General features: G+C 36.6%; 1 protein-coding gene and 1 long non-coding RNA gene across 3 annotated transcripts in view; one reads left to right on the top strand and one right to left on the bottom strand.

The window, feature by feature from the left end:
* RFX3 (regulatory factor X3) overlaps positions 1 to 9,956 on the bottom strand; it is a 296,633-nt gene extending 286,677 nt beyond the window's left edge. The window contains exon 1 of one of the 2 annotated variants that reach the window (XM_012454573.2): positions 9,698 to 9,956. The gene's annotated coding sequence lies outside the window, so the exon portion shown is untranslated. The remainder of the gene's footprint in view (positions 1 to 9,697) is intronic. The other variant, XM_064361481.1, reaches the window with a different exon arrangement.
* Positions 9,957 to 10,018: 62 nt separating this feature from the next.
* Positions 10,019 to 26,334, top strand: LOC135268666 (uncharacterized). Its single transcript, XR_010336989.1, has 3 exons — positions 10,019 to 10,082; positions 23,084 to 23,224; positions 25,757 to 26,334. It is a non-coding gene; the product is annotated as an uncharacterized LOC135268666 (long non-coding RNA).
* The last annotated feature ends 118 nt before the right edge of the window (positions 26,335 to 26,452 follow it).

Here is a 26,452-nt window from a genome sequence, read left to right as displayed (position 1 = left end):
ACTAAAACATGGAAGAAACTTAACAAGCAGAGTCTCTAAAACGGTTCTGAACATTAAAGTAAACTATGCTGACTGAGACTGAAGGGGATGAGATATGCTTTAAAGATTAAAATTACAGTGAAATACATAAATGCTATTACACATGCAAATCTGAGTGTAATTCAGAAGCTTGAATATGTCTATATTAATCGGTAAAAAAAGTATTCAAAAATAAACTTTTTAAAGCAACAATTACAATCTAAGCTTTACTACACTCCCCTATTGAGGCAGGTAAGAGTTGAGATATAGAAGAATATATGACTTATCTTAAATAAATGCAAAAATGCTCCCTCTCTTAGTCTGCTATGATCTATAATATTGGTAAGTCTACTCACCACATTAGTATTAAGGTAAAAAAATTTTAATTTAAGAAAATGTATACTTCTTAACCAAAAGACCACTTTTCTACTACCAAAGCTGAATTAAAAGAATGCTTATCCAAATATAAACAATTTTAAGAAAAAGAAAAGCAGTAATTATTACCGATGGAAAAATATGAGACTAATGTGGAGGATGGCAATGCTTTCCAGACCAGGGACCCCAAAGTAGTCCAAAGGCTCTCAGAGCTTGCCTAGACTTTGACAGGATTTTTAGCTCTTTTCAAAAATCAGTTGAACAGCTTTAGTAATTGGGGAAGAAATGTCTTAAAAATGAGATCAACAGAAACCTAAATTAATTTTTACTCTGATGAGAGAGCATACATGTGCTCGCTCCCTCTCGCACCCTCGCTCACTCTCTCTGTTAAATTGCCTATCCACATACTTGGGAAATTATGTCCTGTTTTAAATATCTCATTGGTGAGCAACAGACAGGAGGAGCCCCAAATGTCAGACACTTGTCTGGCACACATACATAGAGAAGCTGGCTCCGGCAGGAGCTCAAGCTGTGAGACTCAGTTAATTTCTATGTGGGTGAGAAAATGAGGGCACTTGGCCACCACTCTCTACAGAAGCCACTGAAATGGTGGAACCTTCTGAGACTTTGCTATAGGTATGGCCATTATGCTAGCACCAGACTCTAGGTTTTCTTTCTTTCTTGTTCTTAGAAGAGACAATAGGCAAACAACTTGCTAGCCTTTGAGAACACAAGTAAAGGAAATGCCAATTCCTGGCTCCATGTTATTGGCATGTTTCCTTTTCCCAGTGTCAATCTTGCTACAGAATCATAGACTGGAAAGGGCCGTAGAGATCCCATAACCCTATTGTTCCATGTTGTAGATGAAGAGGCTGATACCTGTAGGGTATAAGTGACTAGCGTAAGGTTTTATAGTTAGAAACAGAGTAAGAATCTTTATTTTCTCTTTAACCTCCTTTGGCTGGTATTTTTGAAGTCCTGTATATCTTGGCCTGATCCCTCTCTCTCTTTTCTCCTTTTATCATCTTTCATTATATCTGTCTCGTCTTACCAACTAATACACTATTATTTTGAGGACAACTGTCTCACTCTATTAGTTTTCCTGAGCTCAACTCCTATGACCCAATACCTCATTTTTGCCTAAACAGGAATCACCAAGAACCTTAGGAAATCTTGACCAAGCACTGTAAAGCAAGGGCAAGTAGTACTAACTGAGTATTACTGCTTCTAACAAAAGTGAGAAAGAAGAATCCAGGATTAAAAGTCAACAACGGCAGGCATCTGTGATTGTGCAAACACAGTATTTATGGACTAGACTAGAGATTTAACCCTAATGTACTTAGCCAGAGGCCAGTACATAGCCAGGACTAAGAAGGGAGCCTTCTGAATCAAAACCACACTCAGATTACACAGTTAGTGGAACAAGGTTATATATTTATCCAAGAGGACAGTCAGATGGGTAGAAATGGTAAAATAATAATAGACTATTGGAAATGGTAAGAATAACCATACAGTCATGTACCACATAACATTTCTGTTAACAACAAACCACGTTCCATAACATAATGGAACTCAAAAATTCCTATAGTCCAGTGGCATCAAAACTTAGGAAACATCATAGCACAATGTATTACCTTTTCTGTGTTTAGCTATGTTCAGATATGCAAATGCTTATCACTGAGTTACAACTGCCTATTCAGTCCACTAATATGCTATACAGGTTTATACATAAGAACAATAGGCTATACCATATAGCCTAGACATATAGCAGGCTATACCATCTAGGTTTGTGTTAAGTATACTCTATGATGTTCACACAATAATGAAATCACCTAATTATGTAATTTTCAGAACATATCCACATCATTAAGTAATGTATGACTACATAGCCTTACCATCCAAATCACATTTCCTAACTTTCTCCCAAATATTCCTTTTAAATGTGTGTCAAATTCACTGGCAAAAGGAAGCAGAGGAGATGGCTAAGAGTCAGTCTAATTGATATGCTGGGGTTAATTATCTATAAAAATAATGAAAAGGCGGTAATATAATTAAACACTTAATGGGATTGGAGAGAATGGTGAAATGAGTGACACAGACAAACATCTGTACAATATATGAAGCTTTGGCAAAAAAGAAAAGACAAATACTATCAGGTAAATTTTCGACTGACATACATGAATCAAATTTCCAATTTGAGAAAGATTAGGACTATTTATAGATCATTCTAAAATGGTAAAAATATTTTATTCTAATGAAAATGCCCGGGAAAAATAGAAATATAGAAAATTACTGAATAGCAACTTTAAGCAGCCAACTTGAAAATGTTAAACATCTTTAATATCCAATGAAAGAGAGCCAAACCTGACATTCCTCTATGATTTCATTATATATTACAATAAATAATGTTCCAAGATTACTTTACAACTCAAGATTAGGACTGACAAATTATCCCAAAATTACTTATTGCTAGAGGTACACAAGCAGTGACCTAACACATATTTCCACCCTTAGTAAAATAACAATTCTAAGCAATGCATTATAAAAATGTAGAATAATTCCATGATAAACTCATCTTTATACAACTGACTTGACTATTTATCATCATTATTAAACATTACTGAATGTATTTAGTATAAAGTTTATAAACAGGGCTCAGACTGTTTTCAGATAATTAGTTTCTAATGTGAAAAAGAAAAATGTTAAGTGGGACAATAAACTGGACAATGGGTATATAACAGATAATGAAATATTACATCATTAGTTCTTAATCTAAAATCCTTTGACCAGAAGTTACGCAAACCTAGTAAAAGGAGCCCATTAAAAGGAGCCCATTAAAAGGCTGCAAACAAACTAAAACATAACTTTCGGCTGGCATTCTATTAATTCAGTGTGATAAGACTGGTTATCAAATGATAATACAAGCCTGTGACTAACAGCTTGTCTGTACCTCATTTTTTAAAATGGAGGAAAAGGAATAATTATTATTTAATCAGTATAGATTGGCGGGCAAAGTCTTTCCAAACTTTTTGGACCCATTAAAAAAGGGATGGTCAGAGAAGTACATTAAAAGGATTCTTAGGTATCGAAAAGATTAGAATAGGTATCTTCTCAGCCTTCCCTAATAATAAAGACAAAACATATCGAACACACATTGTGTCAAATACTGAGCAAAGTACATTATATAAATTAACTCCTTTAATCTTCACAAAACCCCATAAGGCAGGCAAGAGTGATCCTATTTTTCAAATGAGAAAACTGAGGTTAAGTGTAGGTAATAACTTGTCCAAAGTCACATAGCTAATGAGATTATCTGAAATGTGACTCCAAAGCCTCACCAGTATACTTACGCTATCCATCTATTTAAAGAACAAAACACATACCTATTTACTGATACTCTAAATACGTTTCAGTTCTTAACTGATTTCTTATAAAAACATTTTGCATATGACATGAAATAAAAACTACAAATATAAAGATTTTTAAGCAATACAACTTGTTATGTAACATGCTTTCAAAAATCTAGCCTGGGGAACATAGCAAGACCCTATCTCTACAAAAAAAATGGACATATTTTAAATTTTAAAATGATGGCAATAGCCTGTAGTCCTAGCTATTCAGGAGGCTGAGGCAGGAGGATCACTTGAGCCCAGGAGATCGAGGCTGCAGTGAGCTATGACTACACCACTGCATTCCAGCCTGAATGACAGAGCAAGACCCTGTTTCAAAAAAAAGAAAAATCTTAGTGGCAAAAACTAACTGGTAAACTGTAGGACTATATTTTTAAAGAAAAATGCCTAATCTATCTATTTCAGTAAGACCAGTATTTAAACATAGTGTTACTATATTGATGTTTTGGATTCTTTGAGGCATTCCAACACATGAACTACTACTGTGCCTCGTAAGGTTACCTTACAAAAATATCACAATTAACTAATTATAGTTAAATGTGGAATAGTACAGATAAATCCATTATCAAGATTAAAAAGTTTATATGCTGTAACTGTATCTTTCTAAGCTTACTTGAGGAAGATATCACTGTTTCAGTATGTCTTTTAGAATACATACTGCTATGAAAACAGAGTCGATGATGCAAGAAGCAGCCCAAGATTGGATTCAATAGTTTCCCTACAGTCTCTCACTGAATAATAAAATCAAAAAGCAATATAAGATTGCTCCCAGTTTAAAAGTATATGGCACACAGTAAAGCAGAGAATCTACAAGTTTTCAGATAATAAGCCAAATTAAACAATCAAACCAGCCTATTCCAACAGCATGAAGCAGGGATTATGTTAGTTTCTGTTTTTGTTTTTTTGGGACAGGGTCTTCCTCTGTCACTCAGGCTTCAGTGCAGTAGTATGATCATAGTTCACTGTAATCTTAAAAACTACTATGCTCAAAAATCCTCTCACCTCAGCTTCCTGAGTAGCTTGGACAACAGGCACGCACTACCAAGCCTAGCTAATTTTATTTTCATGTTTTTTGTAGAAATGAAGTCTTGCTATGTTGCCCAGGCAGGTCTCGAACTCATAGCCTCAAGTTATACTTCTGCCTCAGCCCCAAAGTGCTAGGATTCCAGGCATGAACCACTACAAACAGCCAGAATTATCTAGATAATTTTTAATATATTTATTATGAATTAGCCGGATAACCACTACCACCATTTATTTTTCCAGTGCAGTTTTTTTAAAGATTATACAATAAAAAGCATATCACTAATTGTGCCATGTAAAAGTGTTACAACAATGTACAAGTATTGATATGTGCTAACTATATGAAATTTAAGAAGTATAAACCGCATATCACCAAATAGTATGATTCTCAGTAACCTAAGTTTTGAAATAAAGATTAAAATATCTACATAAGATAATCAACATATATGCCTACAGGCCTAATGCCGACATTCAGACAATGCCAAAGGTATCAATCTTTACATCGTTACATGTTGTGGTAATATGTATTAGTACATGAAGATAGGTTTCGATGTAAAACTGCCAATTAAGACAGTATGCTAAACTCCATAAAAATAAGACTATTATATGCTTCAATGCATACATAATTAAAATTTTTTTCTTTAAATAAAAGTTCTAATGAGTTCACATTCTTAGTGATAATAATCTCATGCTGCAAACAGCACAGCACCCTCTGGTGCATCTGTTATAAGAAATAAAATTCCCACAGAAAAGGACAGAATTATAGAGGAAAAATGAAACTTAGAAGTCAATATTGCGATAGTTTTTAATTTACTGTAGTACATATATTTGAACATTAATGCTTAAAAATATTTATCATTTTAAAAGATCACTATAAACTTTATAGCAGTAATTTAAGTAGGTCAGGAAAATGTCTTAGTTTGAAAAAATTTAACCAACAAAAACAACGCCTATTTCCAATATATAAATAATGCTGTCAAAAAATTATTTCAGTACAGGATGACAGAAGGTAACTTGTCATGTTAACCAAATTTCACTTCATTCAAATAGGCCTTGAGGTTTGTAAAATGTTCCTGTGTACTTTTTCTGGATTCAAAGGGAATTTGCCATTATTTGTAAGAATTGATATGTTTTGTGAAAGAATCTGCAAGTTCTACAATTTAAAAATAGAATGATATTCAGAAATAAAAGTTATATTAAATTATGGATCTTGAGTAGTTCAAAACTTTTACTTATTAAAAAAAATACCCTTTTCCTAGGAAAATAATTAACTCTAAAGTAGATTTTACTAACAACAAAAGCAAAAGATGCCACCTGCTTTAGAGAGCCCTATTGTGAACCACTGGAAGTCCCAACACAATGCAGTAAAAAATGAAAGTGACACCTGTCTGAAGCAGCCATCTGTCCCTAAACAAGCTAGATTTAGTCAAATCCACTTAATCTTGGATTTCCAAAATATGGGAACACTATGTAACTACGAATAGAGAGAAATTTAAAACACAGTTTGTGATGGCCACTGGGAATATATACCAAAGAGTTGAAGGCAAATTACTCAGCTAGGAAAACTGAGTAATTTTATAGCAACTAAGCGCAAATAGAGGATTTTTAGCCATTCAGCATAAAAACAAAACAACCAGCAGCCTCTCCAAAATGTTAAAGTTTACTTCCTCCCTTTTCTCACTTCTTGTAACACATTCTCACTATGGATACTAAGAACAAAGTAACATTGCTATTACTGATCAGGAAAAGTGTGTGTGTGTGTGTGTGTGTGTGATGTTTAACTCTTGCCACACATCTGCTGCTATACCCACCCATTTAAACAAACACACAGACACACTTTAAAATCTGAAAAGCCAAAATCATTACATTCTACCTGCTAATTTCTTCAGTTGGAAAATACCAACACAATATCAACTTTCACAAGAAATGAAAAACGTTACCAAAAAGTAACATATATAATCATTAACTATGCATAAAATCTAACTTGATTTTAAGATTCATTTATTTTTTACTGCTTTTAATGGTAAAAAATAAAAATTTATCAAAATAAATTTGTTTCGAGTAAAATAAATAGTTCTAGGTTAAAGCATATTAAGCTTACACACCGTAACCTTTTATTTTAAGTACCAAAGTAAAGTAGAAAACTACTTGAATACGGGAAGAATACAGTACTTAAAAAACTAAGCATCACTACAACATTTAGGGATGCAAAACTTCTAGAAATTTATTAGTTTGCCATATATGTATATATGTACGATGCCTAGACCATTTAATATAATTCATAGGCAAAATAAACCAGAAAGACTGAGTTAGGCATTATGACATACATTGAAAGACAGATCTTTATTCCAAACAAGTTACAAGTCACTTGTATTTAATAGCTTTAGTTTCAAAGCATGATCACTTTTACAAATTTCTTTTAGTATGAAAACTGAAAACACAAGAGATATCGATACGTAATTTAGTCCCTTCTGGGAAAAATATTACAGAAAGAATATAGTAAATGCTAAGTATCTATCCTTGCGTTTAATTTTTAAATTTACCATTTCTTAATGTTTCTGATTATTTAATTAATTCCACAGCAGCTCTAACAGCAATTTTATCCCACATATATGCTTCAAAAAAATGGAAAAGTAATGAAATTCAATTTAAGTTCTGCTCTCAAATCAACTTGTGAATGAAAATCTAAATCACAGAAAACCTGAGCTATATGAGTGAAATGCCTCAAAAAAAGTTCTCAGACACTGCAAATAAAATATTAAACCGTAACATTATAGCATATAATTTACTTAACTGAAAATCTATTATGTAAATGGCATAAGGTCTGAAACTGTCCCAAGACAGCAAAACTCCTATTAACTTCAGAGAGAGTTTATAGGACCCAGGAGCTTCACCATCCATAAGTGTTCAGGCATTTGACACTCATCTGAACAGAAAAAAAAAATACAAGTTAGTATAACAGATTTGCATGGAATCCAGCTTGGGAAGGGGAAGAATAATTATAAAGAAATGTGAGTGCTCTGAGAAAGACTTCTTTCAGAACAAAATATCGTCTTTATTAAAAATGCAATCACAAGAAAATGAATTGAAAAAGTTTTTTTTTAAACCTCAACTCTTATTTTACAAATATTAGGCTTAATAGCATTATAATTACCCACCCTGCTCATTGACAATCTCAAGAATAATTAGTACTGTCACATTATTCACAAGCTGCTCTGTCAGTTAAATCAATATATGTTTGCTGTTAGAAAGAAGATTATTTGACTAAGTATTTTAAAATTGTAAATTAAAAACTTCAATATGTGCAACCATAATAGTACATTATATTTGTTTTAGCACACATTCATTATCAAAACTCTTTACTGATAATTTATTAACTGAAAGTTAAGCTGAAAAAATGAACAAATTTAGGGGAACCTGAAAAACTGACTAACGCTAACCAAGAACCTACTACATAAGAACTAGTAAGTATTCAAATTACAGAGAAAAATAAATTGCAAAAGAAATACTGAAAAGGGAAAACGTTCTTTCTCCTGAGCAGGTTCAAGTCACTGTCCAAAGAAAATCAAAAAGTAAATAAAAAGAATATGTTAAGTACACACATGCCTAGATCTTAACCGCAAAGAAAGTGAAATATACACACGTTTCAAGTTGAGAAGCTTCATACATTCTTTATGAACTTGACTTCAATTTCAACTCTCAAAGGAAAATGAACAGAGAAGAGAAAAAAACTCTTAAAGTAACATAACTGTCACAAATAACATTGTGAACTGAGTTCTCACAAAGCTTCCTTGAGTCCTTTCCCTGTTCATCACAAAGTCTCACAACCACAATGAAAATTGTTAACACTCTACTGCGGGGAGGGAGGGTCATCAAAGTGAAACGGAACCTCACTACTACCCCTCCCACCTCCACATGGAAGGATAAAGCACTGTCAATAACTACTAACCCAAGTATCACAGATGCCCTGCATCCGGTTTAAATCATAAGCACACACACACATACCAAAAAAGAGAGAGGAGACAGACTTTAAAAAAGAAAAATCTCTTCCCCGTTACAGCAAAGAGAGCTGAGCGAAGAGGCCCCAGGTTTCAATGTGTGTGCAAGGGGTGTTAGGGGGGGAGAAGAAAGAGGGGGAGGGAAGAGTGCTGAATGGATATTAAGACTGTTTGCCGCACAAAGAAAATACAGTTTTAAAAAGAAAAAAGAAAACCGTGAATCTGACGATGGTGAAAGAAGAGCAGTCCATTTAGCACCAGGCAAAGAGGGGCAAAAATGAAGGGAATAGGTGGTGGGAAAAGTTCACCAACGTAAGAGGATAAAAATAACAAAACCCCTAACAAGGCCCCACAAGTGAACAACAACAACAACAAAACAGCACCTCTTGGGTCCCCCCCGCACATTGTTGTCTATTTCGGCTTTCAAAGAAGCAGGAAACAAGCAGCGTTGGAAAAGAAGAAAATTAAAGAAAGAACAAATTCTTATCTCTTCACCTGACCCTCCTCCTCAGACCAGACCTAAGGGAAAGATCCAGCATCCGCATCGGAAAACTGTGGCTCCCTTTCCCGCTCGGCTCGCAGCCCCCCGAGCTCCCGCTCCATCCCTGAAGTGCGGCCGGCGCAGGGCCGGGGCCGGCGGGCGGCGCGGCGCCCACACCCCCGACCCAGCCGCGGCGCGCAGGGTCCATTGTAAACAAGCCCGGGGAACAGAGCCCCTCGGCGGCGGCAACGCAGCGGCAGCCCCCGTGTCAGGAGTGAGACCCCTGCACAGCCACACTCGGCTTACACACACGAACACACACACGCACAGACACACGCGTCCACACGCAGCCACACGCTCCCACACACATGTAGAGACCGAAGAATATTCACCTTGGCTGTGGATTATTGTGGTGTTGTTGGTGGGTGATGGAGATGGTGGTGGTGGGGAGGAGGAGGAGGAGGAGGAAGAGGAGGAGGAGGAGGAGAGGAGTAGTTGTTGTTGATGGGTAACAGTCGCCAGGACTACGGTGACTATGGCGCTTGATTCACAAGGCAACGGTTGCTATAACTCACAAAAGAGAGAGAGAGGGAGAGAGAGAGAGAGCGAGAGGGAGAGGGAGACACTCGCACGGGGAGGGGTGGGGGAGGGAAGAGGGGAGGAGGCGGGCCCGGCCGAGCCGCCGGAAGGGGAGGGCTCAGCGCTGTGACTGACGGCCCCCGAACGGGCGGGGTGACGGAGCACAAGACCGGGATTCCAACGCAGGACTCCGAAGAGGTTTGCCTAGGCTTGGCTGGGGCTGAGGGCACAAGAGTTCTCTCGGAGGAACGTTACTACACGCGCTGGTGAAGCCCAGGAGAGTTTAGGGTCGTGGTGCTAGGGGTACTATCTGTGAAACGAGAGCTGTCTGTCCCAGCAGCCAGCTTTGTGCAGAGATGTCCCGGAGCCACGAGAGAGTAACGGCTAACTCGGGGGAGGGGGTGGCGAGGATGATTCCAGGCACTTTGTGGAGAGACGAGCTATGGCGAAGGAAGAATCCACCTTGAAGAGCAGCCCCCGCCCGATACGTTACTTCCGGGGCGGGGCGGGCAGAGGGGCCCGGATGTGCCTCCGCTTTTTCGTTTCTGAAGCGCCGGCGGTCTTCCTGGTCGCGTCCGCCTCCTAGCTTTCACCTTTTCCGAACGCTTCAGGGCTCCGCGGCCTGCGCTGGACTGGAGGGTCCGCGTCACTCTTGGCCTCCTGCCTTCCGCGCTCTGAGCCGCTCCCGCCTCCTGAGGGCACGACTTTGAGGAGCGCGGGCGGCGGGGAGTTAGCTATCTGCCTCTGCCGCCATCTTAGAGAAGGCGAGCGTGGGGTGCGCGTGGGCAGCGAGCCGGCCTCCCGCGGTCCCTGCCGCAGCGTGGCGCGGAGAGGTGAGGTCCAAGGGGGTCCGGCCCTCACTTCAGAACGAAAAGGCGAGGTCATCACTTCCTACCTTCAGGGCTGGGAGTAAGTGCCAGTAAAGAGCAAGAAATTGCCCTCCCCGGACGCTGTGAAAACGCTTTTGGCAGTTCCCCTTGACGGATGGCGTAGAGGGGCGGGGTAATTTATACCTGCCTGCGATATTCCCGTTAGTTTCTAGTTCTCTGTTAGTTTCAGACCTTAAGTGTTCACATCTCTTTAAAGTCGACCTAACTGGGACTTGAGCTCAGGCCCGGATCGTTACCTGCCTTGCTCTCAGCTCCCGTTACTCAGCCTACTGTAGTAGAGGGTCTTGCTGTTTCCGGCTGAATTGAGATAGACGAATGGCTTCCGACTGTGTTGAATGTTGTTAACACAACCTGCCATCTCTAACACCCGTTGATAACGCACAACCTGTAATGCCTCATGTTTCAAACGGACTCCTCCAGTGCCCCGAGGCCCTACGGATACCTAAAATCTCTCAACATTTGCCGCTAATCTGCTTATCCAAGACAATAACATAGAAATAGAGCCTTAGGAAGTTAGTGCTCCTCTTGAGACTTAATTTTTGCACCTGCAAATAAGAGATTTGGGCTGGCATGGGTTCACTAACGCTAAAAGAATACTGAGCTCTTATTCTGTGTCCCAGAACTGATGCTAAGTGTTTTATATACATTATCTCATGTAATCTCAACACCACCAGTGTTAGATAGGTAATTTTCGCATTTTAGAAAAAATAAGAGTCCTAAAAGTCGGTGGTTTTAGGTTGTGGCTGCGTGCCAGGGAATACAAGGTTACCGTGTTTTAGAAACCAGTTACTTTGGGTACATTTATAAAAGTTACATTGTTGACTTTGATAATCTCAGGAGTTACATATGTTCTTAGGATAAAAATGTGTTGCAGTAGTGAACAGTGGTGAGCCTCGTGCTAAAGCCAAAAGATTTCCTAACTCACTGTGGTGGTAAGACCTTCTAGTCAGACAAATGACTCTGGTGACCAATGTGGTTCCCATTTGACATACAGATGGGAAATGAGGTATGCATTCCAGCTTTATGAAAACTGGTAGTCATTGTGAATATTCACTTCGTTACAGATAAAGTCATTATTCCTATAATGGTGTGTGAGGTTGTATGCTCATGTCTCTGAACAGCTTTGTTTTTTAAGTTCCATTGTCTATTATAGTTTGTCCCTTCTTTCATTGTCAGCTGTTGCTTTATACTGCTGTCAGTGAGCATAGTTCTGTTATCCTCCCCACCCTTTTAATTTACTTCTCTTAATCTGCAGGCAAGAAAACCACATAGTGAAGCTTGTGCAAAACTCTTATTTCAAGAGGTACTTTGAGGGACTATCAAAAAAAAAAAAGTGCAACCTTTGTGTTAGGATATTATAACATCAGTTTTAAGGTTTTAAGCTTAAAGACTTTTTTTTTTTTTTTTTTTTTTTTGCCTACTTACAGGTTTGATCTTTTCCAGAGTTAGGAATACACACATTTCCTGAAGTTAATTCTTGAAAATTTAGAATTTGGAGTATTTTCCCATGTTTTAGGATACTTGATGATGATACGATTCCAACCATATTGAGGTTAATATTTGAAATGTTCAGTGTTACTGCCTGATAATGTTTGGCTTTGTGTCCCCACCCAAATCTCATGTCAAACCATAATCCTAAGTGTCAAAGGAGGGGCCCTGTGGGAAGTGATTGGATCACAGGGGCAGTTTCTAATGGTTTAGCACCCTCTCGCTAGTACTGTTTTATGAGTGAGTTCTGACGAGATGTGGCTGTTTAAAAGTATTTAGCACTACCCCTCTCTCAACCTGCCACCAAGTGAAGAAAGTCCTTGCTTAGCCTTCACCTTCCGCGGTGATGGTAAGTTTCCCTGTGGCCTCCCAGTCATGCTTCCTATTAAGCCTACAAAACTGTGAGTCAGTGAAATCTCTTTTCTTCATAAATTACCCTGTCTCAGGTAGCTCTTTATAGCAGTGTGAAAACATACGAATACATCACCACACTGAATCAAATTACCAAGATACCGATTAAAGCTATAGACTCGAAAATAAGGATTTTATATGCATGTAGTATTTAATACCGTAATTAGTTATAAAAGAACCCAGAAACCTTTGTACTCATAGTTCTTGCAGGATGTTTTTTAAGTCATTTTTTAAAGTGGTGCATCTTCACATATATTGCATGTATGTTTCAGAAATAAATTATTTGCTAAGAAGTCACAGAAAAGACCCAGTATTAGACCACAATATCAGTTGCCACCTATTATAGTGCAAAACACACTGTGGGACCAATAATAAAAGGTACATAACCAAACTAAAATGGGGCAAACGTAGTTCCTGACTGTAAAATGTTCAACATTATTAATTTAAAATGTGTTTTAACTTGGATTGTTTTTTCTCTCAGATAAGAATGATTAGCAGAGACATGGAAAAACACATTTGTATCAGAACTACTTGAAAAAAATGTGAAGCTCTGATTATATATGGATTATGTTTTTAATAAAAACAAATTGTGATACATTCATACAGTGGAATACTATTGAGCAAGTCAAAGGAAAGGACTGCTGATACAACACGGATAAATCTCAGAAACATTGCATTTGGTAAAAGAAGCCAGACACAGTACATAGCATATGAATCCATTTATAAAAATTTAAGAACAGGAAAAAGTAATCTATGTTTACTGTCTTCTTATGATGGCAGAGGCAGTAGGTTGGGATTTTAGTGGAAAGGATCATGAGGGAACATGATAGGATGGCAAAAATGTTCTGCACTAATCACATGTAGCTATTAAAATCTAACAAAACTTAAAATTCAGTTCCATAGTCACACTAGCTACATTTTAAGTGTTCAATAGCCACATGTGGCTACTGCCTACTAAGTTAGACAGTGCAAATACAGAACATTTCTATTATCTCAGAAGTTCTACTAGAGTTCTAGTCTAGATCTTGTTTTGGGCAGGTGTTTACATTTTTCAAAATTGGAATTAATGCATATTATGTATGTATTATATGCCAGTAACACCTGCCCCCAAGCCCTATAAATAATAGAAAGTCACCATGAGTGAATGAAATATACCACAAATGATGAAGAAAAAATAATAATAATAGAATTTTTATTACTATATTATCTACCTAATTAGCCTAGTTTTTTCTTAATATTTTTGTGCGACCCTGCAGAGAAAGGATAAATAGTAAAATTCTTGGCAAATTTTCAAATATGTAAGTGTGACATACAGTAGATAGCATTGATTTTCTGCTCAAAAAAAATGAGTTCTGCTTTATAATTCTGAATGCATCTAGAAAGAAGGAATTTTTTTTTTTTTTTGAGGGCTTAAAGTGAACTCTAGATGACTACAGAGAAATTTTTTTCTATTGGAATCAAATATCTTAAACATAGTAGAGATTATATAACCTTCTAAGGTAATACTTACAAGTGTTTGGGAGATATTGGTGGTAACTCTATGACTAGGTTTAGAAAGTTAAATCAGCTCCCTAGGTAACACTTCAGACAAGCCTTTTGGAGGTAGAAGAAAGCTAAGTTTGTAAGTCAAGGATAAAACACCTGAATGATCTCAATTCTAAAATTCTGATTTTAATGGATTTTAAGAGATGGAATACCAGGTGAATTGATTCAAAATACTATATATGTTCATATAGTACTTCAGTGAAATTAAGAAAAATTTTTGCTAAAATAAATACTATAATAATGTTAATAAATATTTCTACTAGCATTTTTTAAGACCTTTATGAACCCCAAGTAGATTTTTACAAGACAATGAACTTGGACTGTTAAAGATTAATTCTTACAAATGAATCAGCAATTCATGTCAATAATATATGCTGAAAAGTATTTTATTCACTTAATTATTGTCAGTTATATATCAAAAATGATTTTATATGATCCAAACTGCCAAATTCTTGTTTTCTGTCCTCTCTCTCTCTTCCTCTCTTCCCCCCTCCTCTCCCTCTCTCCCTTTCCCTTCCTCTACCTTTTTTTTTTCTTCTTCTAATGTAATTTGTAGTCTGGAGAAAACATCTCCCAAGTTCCTGTTGGGCCATTCATCATATTGGAAGTATACTAATAGTATCTTCTCATTGGAACATGTCATACATGTCACCCACCTCCCCACACACTAGCATCACAATAAGGATATATAAAACCTTCATTTAAATTGTTTTGAATGTGTATATCGATTGTTACAGCATATGACCAAACTTTTTTATCCTTAAAAATGTTTTTTTTAAAAGCAATATGACAACCACTGGTGAAGAACAATAAAGATTACTGATTGACATTACATGTATTTGCCTCTTGATGCCTTTTTAGTTTTGAAAGGGGCAATTTATGTGCATGCAGTACTTTTCCAAAAATTTGGTTTAGCTTACTAACATTTTTGTTTTGAGGGCAGGGAACACAAAAATATACATTTTACAGTAGGATATTTAAAACACTTGCCTACAAATACTGTTTGAAATGTTATGTGGTACTACTTTCTCTCACGAAAGAGATTAAGGGCCAGGTGCCATGGTATACACCTTTAGTCCCAGCACTTTGGGAAGCCAAGCCTGGGGAAGAGAAAGACCCTGTCTCTACAAAAAAAAAAAAAAAAAAAAGGAAAGAAAGAAATAGCTAGGCATGATGGCATGTGCCTGTAGTCCCAGCTACTCGGAAGGCTGAGGCAAGAGGATCGCTTGAGCTCAGGAGTTTGAGGCTGCAGAGCCGTGATCACACCACTGCATTCCAGCCCTGGTAACAGAGTAACACCTTGTCTCAAAAAATATTTTAAAGATTAAGGCCATTTTAAAGACTTGGTTAGAAGACCTCCAACCACATGTAATATTAAACACATTAAAATACATCCACATCATGTAAACTATACATGACTAAGAATTGAGTTTAAAAATGACTTACATTGTTGGCGGGAGTGTAAATTAGTTCAACCATTGTGGAAGACAGTGTGGCGATTCCTCAAGGACCTAGAAATGGAAATTCCATTTGACCCAGCAATCCCATTACTGGGTATGTATCCAAAGGATTATAAATTGTTCTACTATAAGGACACATGCACACGAATGTTCATTGCAGCACTGTTTACAATAGCAAAGACCTGGAACCAACCCAAATGCCCATCGATGATAGACTGGACAGGGAAAATGTGGCACATAAACGCCATGGAATACTATGCAGCCATAAGAAACGATGAGTTCATGTCCTTTGTAGGGACATGGATGAACCTGGAAACCATCATTCTCAGCAGACTGACACAAGAACAGAGAATCAAACACTGCATGTTCTCACTCATAGGCAGGTGTTGAACAATGAGAACACATGGACACAGGGAGGGGAGCACTACACACCGGGGTCTGTTGGGAAATAGGGGAGGGACGGTGGGGGGTGGGGAGTTGGGGAGAGAGAGCATGGGGAGAAATGCCAGATACAGGTGATGGGGAGGAAGGCAGCAAATCACACTGCCATGTGTTACCTGTGCAACAATCTTGCATGTTCTTCACATGTACCCCAAAACCTAAAATGCAATAAAAAAAAATAACAGCAACAAAAAAATGACATAATGGTATGTTTTGTAGACATCTAATTAGTTTTTATTTGCAGCTTTTCATATTTTGAAGTCACTTTTTTTTTCCAGATCCCCAACATTTTCAGAAGACCTTAAGAAACATAAATCCTAAGCATAGTGCTTGATGGATAAAATGGCCCTGAAGTAATAGTGGGAAAAGTGAATTTAAAACAATGTGTTTCTTAGGCTTTTTTTCCTTCTTCTTATAGAGGGGGGGATTAGTTAGTAGATCCACTGAGATAAAATTATAGTGAACTTTGTGCTAGTTTCAAAAAGATCAGAAAAAACAAAAGGATGATTACTTAAGTGCATTTGAACTCAGTACCCTAATTTGGCACTACAAACTTTACTTCATTAAAAATTGATACACTTCATTATGAAAAAATAAAGACAGTCGGATTTGCTTTATAGGGTCATCTTACTTGTAACTTCAAATGTGTGACATAATAATTATAGACTACTTGTTAAATGTGTTATCATTTTTCACCCAGAAGAAACAACCCTTAAGAACACTAATTTGTTTGAAGATTAATAATAGACAAGAAATTTTAAGTGACTAATAACAAAAATATAAAATTGTATGACAAAGATTTTTTATAGGGTTAAGCATGCCTATTTTGAAAGTAAGTTTTTTAAGATTAAATTCATCTTGAAATGAAATAGGAAAGCTAAAAAGTAAAAATGTATAAAATATCCATATCATTTTCTTTTGAGTCAGCACTGAATGACCCTACAATAAAATACAAAGCGCTGGCTTCCTGGAAAAGCCAGAAACCATCAGGATCTAAGGAATAAGCTGCAGAGGTGTTGGAATTGAATGATATATAATAAGTGAATGTACACTGGAGCTTAATCTAAGTGGAAGTTTTCACTGCTGAGAGCAAATTAAAGAAGTATCTATTATAAGAGTTCTATAAGACTATTTTAAAGTTAACTTAGTTGTATAATCAAAACATTTATAACATTAGCATCTCTTGAAAGAGCTATACCTCTATTTGACAGTCATCTTTGGAAAATAAATAAAATTCTGAAAGTTTATTGTCGACTTCAAAAGATACAATGCTTACCAGCAAGAAACAGATAAGACAGGCTGGAAGTTGTAATAACTTTTAGAAAGGCAGTTGAGAGGAATGTTACTTGAATATCCACAAACAATCTTAATCTCATGTCAACTATAATGAAGCAATGTAGAGGTGAGAAAAGGAAGAAATATCATAAAGTATAATCTACTCAGATGGTTACTGTGGTCTTTTTTTTTTTTTTTTAAGTATTGTGGTTTCATGGATTGATTGGTTTTTGTTTGTTTTTTCATTTGTGTAGAATGAGCCAAAAGAAACAGGGAAGCAGTAGTCTTAGAGGTAAGATATGGTTAAGACTTGGGTTAAGGCTATAACTAGGAATAGTGAGACAGTATATATTCTAAAAGATACAAAGGAGGAAATAGTGACAGTACTTGAAAATGTCAAGCTTGGTCAATTTTCTAATATTAAGGACCTGCTATATCTGCTCTACTAGTTATTATGGACTCGTGGGGATAAGGAACCAGAAACAGTGAAAGATACAAAAGAACTTAAAGTTTGAGTTCCTCTTTGTGCAGATTATCTTCTATTTGTGTCTCCACATTCACTTTACTTTTCTAGAGTGAAGAAAAAAAAGGCTGACCTGCATGCATTCTGACCACATCATTGCTTTCTGGCTGCCAGTTGGTTTCCATCAGTGGGCAGCACTGGCAGGAGATTGCAGATGTGGAGAGAGGAGAGTAAAGTCAGGTTATTTATTACCCTGTCTTCTACCTTGCAAAGTTGCTTCAAGATAGCCATATCTGTTGACTAAAGATTCTGATAAAGCCTTCTTCCCCTCTTTAGGCTTAGTTCCACAGCAGTCTAACTTACTGCACCATTCTTTCAGTTTCTCTGCACCCACATCTTGGTAAATAGGCCCTTTATACTTAAATTCTCCTCAAATTGCTCTCTTCCTATTGTATCATCTGTTTCTTTTGGGGACTTTGATTACACCAAGTAAACTCACAAACTATGTAAAATTTTGCTTGAGTTGCCATAACAAAACACTACAGACTGAGTGGCTTAAACAGCAGAAAACTTTCTCACACTCTGAGAGACCACAAATCTGAGATCAAGGTGTCACTGCTTGACACCAAGAAATAGTCTCTTCTGAGGCATTTCTCCCTGGCTTGTAGATGTCCATCTTCCCCCGTATCTCCACATGGTCTTTCCTCCATGTGTCTGTGTTCTATCCCATCTTCTTATAAGGACATCAGTCATATTGGATTAGGCCTCACCCTAATGACCTCATTTTAACCAAATTATTTCTTTAAATATACTATCTCCAAATACACAATCTGAGGCACTAGGATTTAGGACTTCAACATATGAATTTGGAGGGGACACAATTCAGTGCATAACAGACTAGTTGAAGAAGAAGGGCATAAGATAAATTGGAAAATATTTCAAGATTATGAGCATAGGTATGAATATAAGGAAAGGACATTATTGCACTTACTCAGAGCAGAACATTAGAGAGGGGAAAAGAATTTTTCTTAAGGAGAGTTTTATAAATACACAAATTTCAGTGACAGATTCAAGTGGCGAGGCACATATAAAGGAAATCCCATGAGATAAGAACTATCAGATTGGAGACTGATCTAGGAGCCATGTAAATGGCAGAATAACAATAATTATCAATATTTATGAAGCATTCTGACAGATTATTCATTATATTTGCTCCCCTCCTATTATGAGAACATAATTATTCATGTTTTGGACTGAGCATGAAGACTTTCTTTCCTGGTTTCCCTTAAAGTTAAATAGTCTTATGACTAAGCTCTGGTCAACTAAGAGTTCAGGGGCCACTTCAAAAAATTTTTGAGGCAGTCTACTTAGGTCCTTTATCCTTTCATCCTTTCCTTTTCATCCCCTTCTCCATCCCACTATTTAAAAGAAGGATGCCATCAAGCCATGCACATGGAGCAACAGAATAGGAGACTAAGACTCTAATATTAGAGTGTGAGGCTACTATATTGCTCTGCATTATGTTTACATGAAAATGAAACATCAATCTTGTTTTCTGTCTCACAGTTAAACCTAATCCTAATTAATGCAACCATTTTCTATGTGCTGGGTACTGTTTTCAGTTTGTGTGTATTATTTTGCTTAATCCTGTAGCAATTCTATATGTAGATTACCATTATTATCCCTTATAAGGAAACAGACACAGAGAGGTTAAACAATTTTCCATAGACAACACACTTCATTTTTGCTGAAGTTAGGACTTGAACCAGACTAACAGACTCTGACTACAAAGTCTTAACTGCTATGTTGAGCTGCCTGCCTCTTGTCTCAAATCCTACACCCAACCCTTTTACATCTAAAAAACAGAATTATTTTTTAAAGCTGTTGAACATTTCCACGCAGTGTACCAGAGGAAAGCAACTTATGAAAAAATATGGTAAAGATTTCTATATACCTATAATCCTATTTTCTTTCTTATTGTAGTCTAAATTTTGCCAAAGTTGCTTTGTCTTTTGAAATACTGATAAGGTGTCTCTTTCTAAAATTAATTTTAAAAAAGACTTTACTCTGGAGAGCCTCTTGTGGAGGCTCTCTATAAATCTAAAAGGCAGTCTCTTCCTAGTTATCTGACTATGATCAGCCCCATAGGGCAAGGTGTTTTCTATCTGTGCCACAATGGATCTTCCCTTGGCCATATTCTGCCAGAGCCCTTCTCAGAACCCCAGCTGGGATAATCTTTGATGCAATCCAAGGACAACTTCAGCACTTAATTGTCAGATTTCTCTTGAGAAAGACTCAGCTCTCAGTCAGGAGTCAGTCCTTATGGTGACAGTCTCTGTTGCACTCCCTTTAGCAGCAGGAGAGCTTTAAGAGTGTTACAGGGCTTTGTTAACCCCTCTCTTAAAGAAACTGGAGAAAAAGGGATTTTAAGGGTGTCTTGATTTTTTTTTTTTTAAATGTTTAGTAAGAGGAAAAATTGGACCAGTGGAGATTGTTCTATTCTCTTCCCATCTGGCCACATAAAAGGTTTCAGAAAGGCCATGGGATCTACTCAGAGGATATTAATGCATTAAAATTCTCTAAAGAAATGAGGCATTAAATAAGGAATCCATTTATCCACTTGAAGTAAGTTCAGAAGGAAGAACACAGAAGGCAACAGACCTATGATATCTGTCACACAAATTGCTTTCAGACTGTAAGCAATACTGACCATCAAGAACAGCTTTATTAGGATGAGATTTTGAAATCTATTCCAATACATATTGTGGTTTTTAATTTCTACTGCTTCTAACCAATTTTTTCAGCTAACAAAGGTATCTGAAAAGTACGTTTATAATCAGTATTGCCATGCCGTCTTAGGGTATAAAAGACTTCTTAATTCTTTAAGTATAATTCACATATAGTAAATTCACTCCTATTAAGTATACAATTAGGTAAATGTTAGCAAAGTATGAAGTCATTTGACCACCACCACAATCAGATATTGGACATTTCTATCAACATCAAAAGCTTCCTTGTGCCTTTGTAGTCAATTTTCTCTTACCAACTACCTTACCCCTTCCCCATCCCCAGGAAAACTTTGATCTGCTGCCACTATAGTATTCCTTTAACTAGAATGTTGTATAAATGGTGCACACAATATTTAAATTTGAGGTAGGGCACTCTGGCATCTTTCATTTGGCAGAATGTTTTTGACATTCACCCATACTGTTGTGTATATCAACAATTCATTAATTTTCATTGCTGAATAGTATTCCATTGTATGGATATATCGGTTTGTTTTCAGATATTTGTTATTATGAATAATGCTGCCACCATTATATGTAAGTGTTCTTGCTACAATAATGCTGCCACAATTTATGTATAAGTGTTCTTGTAGATAGATGTTTTCATTTCACTTTGGTAGACACCTAGGAGCGAAATTACTGGGTCATATACCAAGAATATGTTTAAGAAATTGCCAAAATGCCTTCCTAGTACATTTATCATTTTTTATTCCCACCAGAAATGTATGAGAGTTCTAGTTGCTCCACATCCTTGCCAACTCTCATTGTGGTTTTAATTCATATTTCCCTAATGACTAGTAACGTTAAGCTGCATTTCCTGTGTTAGTGACTAGTCCCATTTCTTCATTTGTGAGATATCTGTTACTGTTTTACCTCTCCTGTTTTTGTTTGTCATCTTCTTCTTGGATTATAAAAGTTCATATATTTTAGACACAAATTCTTCATCAGACATACATATTTTGCACATATTTCTCCCAGTGTATGGCTTACCTTTCTATTTCCTTGAAAATATCTTTCAAAGAACAAAGACTTTAATTTTGATGAAGTCTAATCTATTAATATCGTATTTTTTATTGCATTTTAGGTTTTGGGGTACATGTGAAGAACATGCGAGATTGTCGCATAGGTACACATGTGGCAGTGTGATTTGCTGCCTTCCTCCCCTTCACCTATATCTGGCATTTCTCCCCATGTTATCTCTCCTCAACTCCCCACCCTCCACTGTCCCTCCCCTATTTCGCCCCAACAGAACCCAGTGTGTAGTGCTCCCCCTCCCTGTGTCCATGTGTTCTCATTGTTCAACACCTGCCTATGAGTGAGAACATGCGGTGTTTGATTTTGTGTTCTTGAGTTCGTGTCCTTTGTAGGGACATGGATGAACCTGGAAACCATCATTCTCAGCAAACTGACACATATAGTATTTTTTATTGTGCATTTTTTGTTTTAACTAAAAAGTCTTTGCCTAATTCAAAATTTATTTATCTCTTCTGTTTTCTTAAGAAAGTTTTATTATTTTTGCTAAGTTTAGGTCTATGAGATATTTTGAATTAAATGTGTAAGATGTGAGATAAGGATTAAGGTTCACAACTTTCCATACATATTGTTTCATATCCAATTGTTCTGGCACCATTCATTAAAAAGACAAATGGTCTCCACTGAATTCTCTTTCTATCTTTTTCAAAAATAAGTTGTCCATATGTATGTGGGTCTATTTTAAGATTCTCCATTCTGTTCTATTGATATGTTTGTCTTTCTGTACTCTAATATCACACTATCTTGTTTACTACAAATTTATAATAAATTTTGAAATCAGGGAGTATTTTTGTTTTTCTTTTTAAAAATTGCTTTATATATTCTAAGTTTTGTATTTCCATATGAAGTTTAGAATCAATGATTTGGGTTGACATTGTTTTGAATCTACAGAACAAGTGTTGATATGTTAATAATATTAAGTCTTCTGACCCATGAAAAAGGTACATCTCTTCTTTTATTCAGGTCGTATTTAATGTCTTTTCAGTCTTGTTTTTTAGTTTTTAGTGTACAGATCTTTCACATCTTTTATCAGATTTATCCCTAAGTGATCATAATTTTGATGCTATTGCAAATAATACTGTTTTTATATTTCTTTTTCTCTGACACAAGCTAGAACTTGAATTTGTATAAATTCTAGACCTTATTTAAAAATTTTAACAATAAAGTTTTGATGAAATAATTACTCATTAAAGCAAAATTTCTCTATATAAATGGGCTTTATGATCTAATTAATAGAACTGTGTTTTACCATGTCAAAGTGTGTTTGCATGGCTTATATTTGTGTGTGTGTGTGAAGTTAAGCATGATAAACTACTTTTAGAAGGCTGCTGGAAAGTTTTTGAAATGTTATTGAAGTTTTTCAAATGTTCAAAAAAATGTATACTTACAAAGTTTTTTTTTTTTAAAGGAGAGGCATCCAGTAGTTCAAGGTTACAGTGAACTGCTATCATGCCGCTGCACTCTACCCTGGGTGACAGAGTGATTCCCTGTGCCACAGAGTGAGACCCTGTCACAAAAAAAAGGAGGGGGGGAGCTATGTAAATCCAAGGTATCATTTAAATATTCTTAACACGTGTTCATTTTAATAGCTCTTGTATTTATATCTCTCAATATGTATACTCTTATTAATGTGACATATATATAAAATCTTCATTGTTAGTTAAAATATTTTCAAAAAATCAATGTAACTTATAAATTTGCAATGATTTATGCCTATGGTCATGATGGGTAAGATTTTACTTACGTGAAACTAAAATTATGCAATAATTAAGTAGATGCTTTACCATGGAGTTTGACTGTATTATCTTAGACAATAATCATAGCTAACATTTATTGAGGGTTTTCTTTGTGCCAGTCATTGTTCTGTGAATTAACTCATTCTTCACAACACTATAAAACAGGTACTACTACAATTCTCATTTTTACATGGTGAGAAAATGAGGACCAGAAGCTTAAATCATTTTGCCAAGGCCATAAGTTGGTAACTAATCATCAGGATACACACTCAGACAAGGGCCTGTATTTGCCAAGCTACCTCTCTCCAGGGTACTTGAATGGTTATGTAAATTGAGTAAACTAATGTAGTATAAGGTAAAGTGTATGATAGCTATACCTTTTAGAATGGCTCAATCAGTTAATACAATGATAATCAGGCCCTCTAGGATTTAAGTATGCATCTAAAATCACCAGACAGTGATTTCTAGACAGAAGAATTACTCATTTGTAATATACGATATATGTATTTGTCTGAAAACAGGAATCCTCATCTTCATAAAGCACATTCCTTCCACATGTTAAATCAAAAATCTGTCTTGCCAACATGATGAAACCCTATCTCTACCAAAAATACAAAAATTAGCTGGGCATGTTGGTGCATGCCTGTAATCCCAGTTACTTGGGAGGATGAGGCAGGAGAATTGCTTGAACCTGGGGAGGCAGAGGTTGCAGTGAGCCGAGATTGCACCACTGCACTCCAGCCTAGGCAACAGAGCAAGACTTCATCTCAAAAAAAAAATAAATAAATAAAAATCTGAATGTTCAAGAATCCCAGACTTCCCTGCTAATGGGCATCTCCATTTTAGATGTCCCATAATAAACTTCAATTTAAAATATCCAAAATTTGGCCTTATTACTTTTATCCTCCAATTTAATGTTTGTTTACTGTATTCCTTTTCTTGATGATTGGAGTCACTACCCCTCTGGTTGCCTGAGCTGGAAATCTGGTAGTAATCCTTGACACCTCTCTATAACTTAACTTTCTTAGCCAATCAGTCTCCAAGTTCAGGACATTCTAATTCCTTAAACTCACTCGTTCTCACTGCTTTGCCTTCTTCCCTGTTCCTACTGTTTCTGAACAGGTCTCATCTCACTGGGATTACCTGAGGAGACATTTCCAGTAATTTTTTTTCTGTCTCTAATCTGGAAACTGCTACTAGAATGATCTTAAAATAGAAATATGATCATGTCTTTCCTCTAGACAATTTTTAGTAGTTTATCATAGCTTTTAGGAAAATGTTCAGATTCCTAAGCTGAACATAGAAAGCTCATTATAATTTGGTACCAGCTTACTTTTCTAGAAAATGGTCCAGTCATCCTTCTTGTCTGGTGGTGCAAGATCAATGGCAGGGCAAGCTAGGGAGCATCCAGGAGGATGGCTGAGGTTCTATGGTAAGGCATATCTCAACTGTAGGCAAACACCAGGATGTGTGTCCCCTGGAAGTGCAGTCAGGTCTGCAGTAAACAATGCAAATCTGAGAGTTAGAATAAGAGCAGAAACCAAGTAGGAAGCCAAATTGAACCCATTGGTGAACCAATGAATGAGGAGTACTGGGAGAAAGTTATGTCTGAAGGAATTTCTACAAATGTGTAAAAAATGTTTTTATACATGTTTGTAGAAAACATTCTTTGTTGTTTACATGCAAACTATGAGGGCATATTTGGTTTTAGGAAAATAAGCTAAATTTGAATAGGTATAAACCACTTGTTGTGACCCAGAGATGTTATACTGTTTCATGTCTCTGTGCCTATCACATGTCATTGCCTCTCCCTGAAATGCCCTCTACTGTCTCCCTGTTCTCTTACTCTTACTTATTCCATAGCCCAGTTCAAGCACCATCTCTTCTGAAAATAGCAATCTCCAACATAAATTGAGCATTTACAGTCTCCAGGCACTATGCCAAATGCTTTAATACATAATCTCATTTAAACCTCATTTAAAAAGCTGCCTCTCTTTTCCTTGTTTTACAGATTAATAAATTCATGTTTAGAGAGATGAACTGATTTGCGTGAGGTCATACAACAATTATGTTATGGAGTGGAGAATTAAGCCCAGAGGGTCTGACTCCAGAGTTTGAGCTTATTACCACCATCGGCCTTTACCAATTCCCTAGGCTGATTTGAGATGCCTTTCCATGTGCATCTGTGCTTATATCATCATAGCCACATCCATCTCTGATATAATCTTTTCTTAATCTGTCTCTCCCGGTGGCTAAAAATATCCTTAAAATCAAGAGACAAGTATCTACTACAAAAGTAAAATTTTAATAAATGTTTAATTAATAAAGCATTATTTTCTGGCCAGGCGCGGTGGCTCACGCCTGTAATCCCAACACCTCAGGAGGCCGAGGCGTGTGGATCACGAGGTCAGGAGTTCCAGAAAGCCTGGCCAACATAGTGAAACCCTGTTTCTACTAAAAATACAAAAATTTGCCTGGTGTGGAGATGCATGCCTGTAGTCCCAGCTACTCAGGAGGTGGAAGCAGGAGAATCAGTAGAACCCGGGAGGCAGACGTTAACAATGAACAAGGATCATGCCACTGCACTCCAACTTGGGCAACAGAGACTCTGTCTCAAAATATATAAATAAAATACATAAGATAAAATAAACTATTATTTTCCAACAAGTTGCTGAAGGAGCGGTAAGTGATGACACTTGAGTGTTGCACCCAGGAAATTCATGTCAATTAAATTGGCCTGTTGTGTTATTCTTTTGTTCTTTTAGGATATTTATTTAGTAAAATCTGGGGTCAGTCAACTAGAATCAGGCTATTCTCTTGTCTAGACAGTATTAGATATAGATAAAATATTATTTTTGTCTTTCTCAATACTTTATGTAGTTAACTACCTGTTGCTTCTGATAATCATTATCATGTGACAATTTTCAAGATAGTTACTCATGCATGGCATATTTAAAGAAAATGTTTTTCCTAATTCATTCTTATTTTATATCCAGATTTGACCTTCATGAGGTATTGTGTCTTATCCCCTTTCTAATTTG

Source organism: Aotus nancymaae, unplaced genomic scaffold (assembly GCF_030222135.1).
Source record: "Aotus nancymaae isolate 86718 unplaced genomic scaffold, 86718_ANA_hifiasm-v0.15.2.pri h1tg000041l, whole genome shotgun sequence".
Classification (NCBI taxonomy): domain Eukaryota; kingdom Metazoa; phylum Chordata; class Mammalia; order Primates; family Aotidae; genus Aotus; species Aotus nancymaae.
This window is presented reverse-complemented; position numbering and strand designations above follow the sequence as displayed.